We start from the raw sequence: 8,313 nt of genomic DNA, 5'->3' as shown, positions 1-8,313 counted from the left end.
ATATTAGTCGTACCGAAATAGTATGTTAGAAAGAGTTATAGAGTGTTGTTGGTTTAATTTGAAAAACATATACACTGAGAAGAAAAATTAGTACTCTTTTTTTATTTACAAAATAAAATTTTAATTTGCGATATAAAAATATGTATTTTTTTATATTTTTTTCAATTTTTTCATATAAAATAGAAGTCATGTAGAAAATTTAAAAAATGGGCCCAATATGGTAAAACTATTTTTGACGAACTTTTTGGAACATCGAATTTTTAGGAATTTTCGAAACTTCGAGTTTTTGTATGTTAGCAGTCATTTTTAATCACAAATTATGAATCCTGATGTTATTTAAAACAAAACAGGTTATTATCAATCTCCTTCTAAATGTAGCCATTCTCGAAATATTTAAAAAAATATTTGTAATTTATCGTCTTTTTAATAGTAAATAGGCCCTTTAAATATGTTTGTCGTGGTATACCATCATGTTCATGAGATTTTATGAATTCGCTTATTATTTACAGCAACTTTACCAAATACATTGTTATGGTAAAGACATATGTTTAGGAGTGACGTTACGAAACATTCGAAGACATGTGGGTTAATACAAAACGCAGCGAAACTAAAAAATCTTTTTTATCTTAATACAAACTTCAATTAATCAAAAAAATTGTTGGAAATTATATGAAAATTCATAAATTTTCATGAACATGACGGTATAACACGACAAACATATTAAAAGAGATTATTCACTATAAAAAAGATTATAGATTAGAAATATTTTTTTAAATATCTCGAGAATGGTTGCATTTAGAAGGAGATTGATAATAACCTTTTTTGTTTTAAATCACATCAGAATTCATAATTTGTGGCTAAGAATGATTGCTAACATACAAAAATTTCGAAATTTCGTCAAAAATAGTTTTACCATCTTGGGCCCATTTTTTTAATTTTCTACATGACTTATATTTGATATGAAAAAATTGAAAAAATATTAAAAAATACATATTTTTTGATATGGCAAATTAAAATTTTATTTTGTAAATAAAAAAAGAGTACTAATTTTTCTTCTCAGTGTATATTTTTTTCAAATTAAACCAACAACACTCTATAACTTTTTCTAACACACTATTTCGGTACGACTAATATTTTTTGAGATATAAATTATCAAAAATTTCTCTTACTCAAATCGATACGCCCTTTTCAAAAGTTACGCTTGAGTCAAAAAATGAACCTCGATGATGTATTTGGAAAAGTTCTTGGAAATTATAAGCAAATTCATAAAATTTCATGAACATGACGGTATTACATGACAAACATATCAAAAGAGATTATTTACTATAAAAAAGACAATAAATTAGAAATATTTATTTTAAATATTTCGAGAAAGCCTACATTTAGAAGGAGATTGATAATAATCTTTTTTTCTAAATCACATCAGGATTCATAATTTATGGCTAAAAATGATTGTTAATATACAAAAATTCGAAATTTCGAAAATTCCTAAAAATTCGATGTTCCACAAAGTTTGTCAAAAATAGTTTTACCATATTGGGCCCATTTTTTAAATTTTCTGCATGATCAAAAGTGGACCATGGAAACAAAAACCGAAAACAAACATGATTCCGCGTGTGGATGTAATTTTCGCGGCTTTGATATTAAGCATTTTGAGTGGTTTAATTGCAAAATTTAATTCGCTGATAGTTATATTTCGGTTTTTGACTTGACAGAGAAGCGATATTAGACGATAAGAAAATTCATTCGTAAGTGATAAATTTAAATTATTGAAATAATTGCACTGGAGAGGTTGAAATGGACAGTCACACCCCATAATCACATCCAATGCATGATGGAAAGTGAAGGGAAGAATATTCAACTCTTTTTTATATTGATTTCTCTTTTTGTTCTTTTTCAGTTACTGGACACACCAACACTGAGAGAGAGCGAAGTTATTCCTCTCGCGAGCTATAAACTTCTACTCTTCGTATATTATTAACATGTACATATTCCCCCACTACATGTTCATTATACCCGCATCAATGATAATGTTCTACTTTTCGGCTTGTTTTAATTTCAGTAAAAAACATCGAAAAACACATTTTTATAAAACATTTGGCCAATTAATTCGAAAACCAGTATATTGAACTGTAAGAAACTGCTTTTAAGTTTTGGAAAACATGAGTCTCCAAAGATAGAATAGAAGTTCTTCTTAACATGTCCGTCTTATGAGCCGCCAAATGTGTCGTCAATTTCGACCAATCAGAAGTGGGTATTTTCGTTAGAATAGGGGTTGAGATTGTTCAATCGTTCGATAGTTAATTTCATAACATATTTTATTTTATTCAATGTAAAGAATTGTGATGGATGCCGAAATCAGTTGACGCAAAAATCTCGTCAATCCATCATGAAATGACTGAGTAATAAGCGTTTGAAATTGGACAATTTTCAGGATGAGCTCGATTTTTGATTTTCAATTTGTACCCCAATATGTTCCCGAAAGACGTAATCCTACGTCAAAAACATTCGCGTGATTGTCTTGAATTATTTTCGTTACTACTTTCACATTACCATAGGATATGGGCGAGATCGGGTGTATTTACGGCAGTATTTAACCGTTTCTCTACGAGCGTCGTTTTTAGACGACATCAAGGTAATACTGCACATCGATCACACCAGCGCGATATGCATACTTTTCGGCGCAGTGTTCCATTCAGCGGTAGCACACCGCCGTAGAGAAAGGGTTAAAGCAGATTATGGAAGGAATTGCCATAAGTATGTAAATAATAATATTGATGATCGAAATATATCAATTCATAAATAAAAATTTTGAAAAGCGATTGGCGATGGATTAATTACATGTCAAACCGTGATTGCATTGAGCAAATCGGTGGGTCAATCAATCGGCATGTGTTTCACACCTCAATAAACACTACTTTGCGCCTCCGAATCGCCCTAAATTGAATCTTAAAAAGTATCTTATATCATGATTAATCATAACTTTCATACCCTATAATTATGACCGAAAAAAGGTTCCAACCAGCAGTCACAGATGACTCAAGCACAGAAGGAGGATCAACGCGGATCGAAGAATGGCCAAGGCCGGGATCTTTGCGGTGGTCAACGTGTGCTTCCGATGTATCATCGCTCGCTCTCACTCAACGCTTATTTTTATTACCGTGTGTTGCGCACCTCCCCACCGGAAAAAAGCGCGCACCAAAGTGATCATCGTTATTATTATTATCATCATCTGCAGATAAATATTGAAGGTTCTTTTTCATGGGCGGCCCTAATGAGGGCTCACGTGGAAGCCCTCGGATTTTTTTTCTGTGAGCGCGATTCATCTGTGTCTTTTTGTTTTCACTCTCCCTTCGATTCTTATTGTACCGGGTGCTGTATTCATGATGTATACTCTGTCCTCTCCCGATGCTGATGCCCCGAGTCTGCCGCCTCCAGAAATGGATAAATATACGTTTCCGCAGCAAACAAAATTATTATTTAATTTACGAATGAATTATTGTCTTTGATGGAAACGAGTTTGCGGGAGTGGGTATTTAGCAGAAGCGATAATCTTAATATGCTTCATTCTGGCGCTCGTTTCCTGATTGTTTTATTTTGTGTTCTTCATTTCTTCGCAGTTACGATCTCTAACGGTTTGTGACTACGAAAGTAAATCATAACTGTCAGAAAGTGGTTTGAATAAATATTTTCTACAAGAAAGTGTAATGAGAATAGTTCATGCGAATCTCCGTGTGAATTTCCATCTCGGAAATTCATCTTGCTAATTCCCACATCAATCATTGAAGGATTTAGCGCTACCCGTGGTCACCGGTTGCCGTTCCCAGATCAATCCCCAGTGACAATCAGGCTGGGCTCATTCGAACTCGTCGGCCTGTTTCCAATTTACTAACGGCGAGGTGCCAAGTGTAACGGAGTAGCCCCGTCCCTCTGTTAAAACTGATTAAAAATGAATAATTTTTAATAAGCAATGATATATTTACGAGGTTGCTGAGAAAGGAAAAGAACTGAGTGAAAAAACCAAGACTGGCGCTGTCTCCGATTGCTTACACGCTGATGATTACAGACCGCTGTGTCCCACCTGATCACGCCACCATAGCAAACGCACCTCACCTCACTCCTTGGTTGACCATTAAAAGAGTATAAATTTGTGTAAATTTAATTTAAACCTCATTTAGTTTCGCACCTTCGCCAAGACTTCCAGCGGCTCAGTAAATCGAACCTCGTACAGATACGCGATTAAGCATTTCTCGCGGACTGTATTTCGAATTGGTTTTGGCGCTTCGCTTGTCGCCAGGTTTTGATACGGCAAACCTAATTTAATCTAAAAGACGCTTGTGAAGCTTTTATGTCGATTGCGGTGTTTACTATGGAAGATAACGGGTCCTGGACTGTGGAATGCAACGGTTGGGAATGCCATCGAACGCGATTGAAGCAATCAATTGCGACTTGAATTTTAACAAATATAATAAGAAGGATGCGTTTTGTCAACAGACATAGGGGAAGATGGCCCCGATCCGACCTCCCAAATTGCGATTGCAATTCATCTCATGAAATACTCATTTTTCGACAACTTCGGCATTGAAATGAATGCTATAACTCTTACTTAAACTATGTTTTCGGTGTCGGTGTGGTTCATAAGTGCAAAAAAGGGGAAAACGGCCCTAAAAGACCGGAAATGATGTTAGAGGAGTTGAATTAGAGTTAGACGGTGTCAAAGCGAGACGAAAAAAGGGGAGAGCGAAATGGGGGTAGTAAAAGAACACATGGACAAACGGTAACGGTAACGGGATTGATCAAAAATTGACACTCAACGCACCACGCTCCAAGCCGACAGCCAACATATGAAATATGCTACGAGAGATAAATAACCGTTGGAGGAATTGTCAACTATCATAATAAATAGGAATTGTCATCTATTATAATCAGTGCCGAAAATATTCACGTTTACAACATTCACACACGGCGAACTTCAACCTACCTTGTATTGACAACCTACTGCTCAAGCGACTATCGATAAAGATGAAACAATAATATCACACGTGGAATGAACATCAACGTGAACATGTTATGAAGTTCATTTTTCATTGCATCTTCATTTTCGCCTTGATATTCGAATCATCAGAATTGAATATTATTGCTTGCGTGTTAGTGAGAATCAAACCATAAAAATTGAACGTCAACTAATTGAGAGTGAAATCGACTAGAGGGTATGCTAGTGTGGACAAATAATTTTTGGACGTTTTTTGAGCTTTGAACAAATAAAACAAATAATATATTTTTTTTAATATCCATTATTCTATTTGTGCTTATAAATTATTTAAAAATACAAAAATCATATAAACGAAAGAAAATTATTAAAATTGAAAAAGTAAGAAGCGTGTGAGGTGGGGCGGCCATGAGACGCTTCGCTTCTCCACATTAAAATTGATTTCATTTAACAAGCCACATTTAACTTCAGTATCTGTATGCTGGGTGAGGAAGTGTCGGGTAACGTAGGTAACGGGTGTACGTAGGAGCGAGCAAGCGATGAATATCAAATGGGCTTCCGTGATAATCATCTCAAACTACTGACAGTTAGGAAGGTGCGCGAATGCAGGTTTATCGAAATTCATTCGTGATATTTTCATTGAATATAGTCATCAAAGTTCACGCGTCCTTGACTTGATAAAAATGAACTCTTGCGTTACCCTCACTATGAGAGATATGATGTTGTGTTTCGGCAGAAAAGCATTCATCAGACACTGGGAAAAAGTTATTCCTTAAGGTGGGACCAGAATGCAGCGCTATGCGTCGCGTTGCGACAATTGTGCTTTGACACTTCATTTTAAATATGTGTGTTTCAATTTCAATTTAGAATAATGCGTTGCGTCATTAGCATCGTTGTACTAAACGCTTAACATTTGTTCTAAACTGCTTGCGCCGAATTCGCGATGACAGTGGCATGGTGTCGACGTCTGGTGACAACTTCAAATTAGGGCCATAATTTGGGTCCCAAACTCATTAGTGTAATCTCTATCAGATTAGAAGACACGAAGCCGGTTTTTAAATTCTAAAATTTGAATGAAAACTTTTACATCATGTTATTTGATTACTTGGAACACGTGTTTCTGACTTTCATTCAACCATTTGGCTAAACAATTCCAACATTGTTGCTGAATTTTTTCATCATAATATAGAGTTGTCTTCATAAACAATTCCCGTATGAGACATAATTTTAATTTTGAAAACGTGTTCATTTCGACTGAAAATCAGCTATTCTTTCACTCTCCCCTAAACTAGCTCGAAGCTCAATGTCACCAGCGCAGATATGTCAATGTGTTGTTTTTAAAAAACGTTCAACTGATCCGTGGACACAACAAGAACAAGATTTTCATACGAATTTTATTTCGTTTTTGTTTACATGAAAAGTGGTGACGCGAATGCTAGATTGTGATTGCAAATCAACAGACTGCGTCGGGCGAATGTTTTAGTACAAAACGCAAGCAATGACAGCTGATGAGAAGCAACGCACAACGCGGCATTCTGTTTCCACCTTTACTGTCATGAATAAATTTTGATAGTTTATGGCACTGATTATAATAGATATTGGGCAATACCACGTCAATTCAACTGTCCACTGCCCAGACCCTCTTCGATTTTTTCAAACTTTTTATATATCAAGCTATCAAGAGTTACAATTTTCATTATCATTACCCTTTATTGTCCTAAAATCATTCTCACGAGAAATCTGCATTCTCTGTTATCCTCAAATCGATATTAACAAATGAACACTGATAACCCATAAATAATACCGTTTCTACAGAAATAACCGATCGATTAGCTTTGGCCACAACGAAAAAACAATGTAAGAAGGAATAAGTCACAAGAGGTTAATTCACAACAAATGGAAAATTGTAAACTGTGCTCCTCTCCTCAACAAATGAAAAAACATATACCGGGGGCAAATTGATCACAATTTTCAAAAAAAGGGGAATATTTCCCAAAGTTTTTGTTAGATGTATACTCAGTTATTTTTAAAATCAGTACTGGTGCTAAGGCCACAAAACGTTATGGAAAGTTTTGTTCAAAAAAATCTTTAAGCGTTGATTTGGGAAATATTTTAGCGTAAAATTTCAAAATGTAGCTTCGGGGTGAAATTGATGATCAATCTATGTTTCTCAGGATTTTCTAGTGTCAAATGCACAAAAATGTATGGAAAATCAATTTTTTTTTCATCTACGGTCATTTAAATGATAATTCAAGGGTTTGAGGATACAAAAAACCTAATTGAATCCACCTGAAGGTGTGGTCATGCCTTTCCATAACTCGATTAGAACACTGATATGCAGGTCATTCGGAGACCATTCGTATTATCCTAATGTGGCCAAAAACCCCTGAAATGGTCACCAATGAGCTAGTTTTGACAAACCAAGACGTTCAATATGTCGCATGATGGGATTCGGTTCTGGTCATTCATGGTGCATTTTTGTAAAATAATTTTTTCTCACTTATTTGAATAGTAATTACAAGTAGTTGATTACTTATTCAACTAATCAAGTATCGGCAAGAAGACATCTTCAGGTCAATCACGGAGAGCAACTACGAATTGTACAGTCTACCTAAGCTCAAGCTTAGGTACCTTCAGATGCTTATTGAACATGTCAGATTAAAAAAGTATAAAATTAATATGTATAATACATCTGAACATTTATGATTGTATTCAGTAATACGTTTGATCAATTTCACCACGGTGATCAATTTGCCCCCGGATGACGGTACCTCTCGTTTGTTACGGATACGCCGTAAGTCTTTATCCTTTAACCCTTCATAAGACCGTGGGCAACTATTAGGCTGTCAAAAAAGTCCTGCGGTATTTTTTTTAAATTTTCATTTGTTCATAAAATTAGTTACAATAATCTGTTTTAAGTCAAATATGCGCCGTTTTGTTCGATGACTTGTTCCCAACGAGATGCCAATTTCATAATACCCCTGTTATAGAAGCTCGTTTCCTTATTGGCAAAAAACTCGGACAGCCAATTTTCACAGGCCTCTATTGTGGCTAAATTCTGACTACCTAGCTCGTTCGCCATGGACAAAAACAGGTGGTAGTCACTTGGTGCAAGGTCCGGACTATACGGCGGATGCAAAAGAACCTCCCATCCGAGCTCCCGGAGATTCTGGCGCGTCACCAAAGAAGTGTGTGGCCTGGCGTTGTCCTGATGGAAGACAATGCGGCCTCTGTTTATCAAAGATGGCCTCTTCTTCATGAGTGCTACCTTCAAGCGGTCCAGTTGTTGGCAGTACTGGTCCGAATTGAGCGTTTGGCCATAG

The sequence above is a fragment of the Toxorhynchites rutilus genome, chromosome 3 (genome assembly GCF_029784135.1).
Source record: "Toxorhynchites rutilus septentrionalis strain SRP chromosome 3, ASM2978413v1, whole genome shotgun sequence".
In the NCBI taxonomy this organism is placed as follows: Eukaryota; Metazoa; Arthropoda; class Insecta; order Diptera; family Culicidae; genus Toxorhynchites; species Toxorhynchites rutilus.
The sequence above is the reverse complement of the archived record's forward strand: the minus strand, read 5'-3'. Positions refer to the sequence as shown.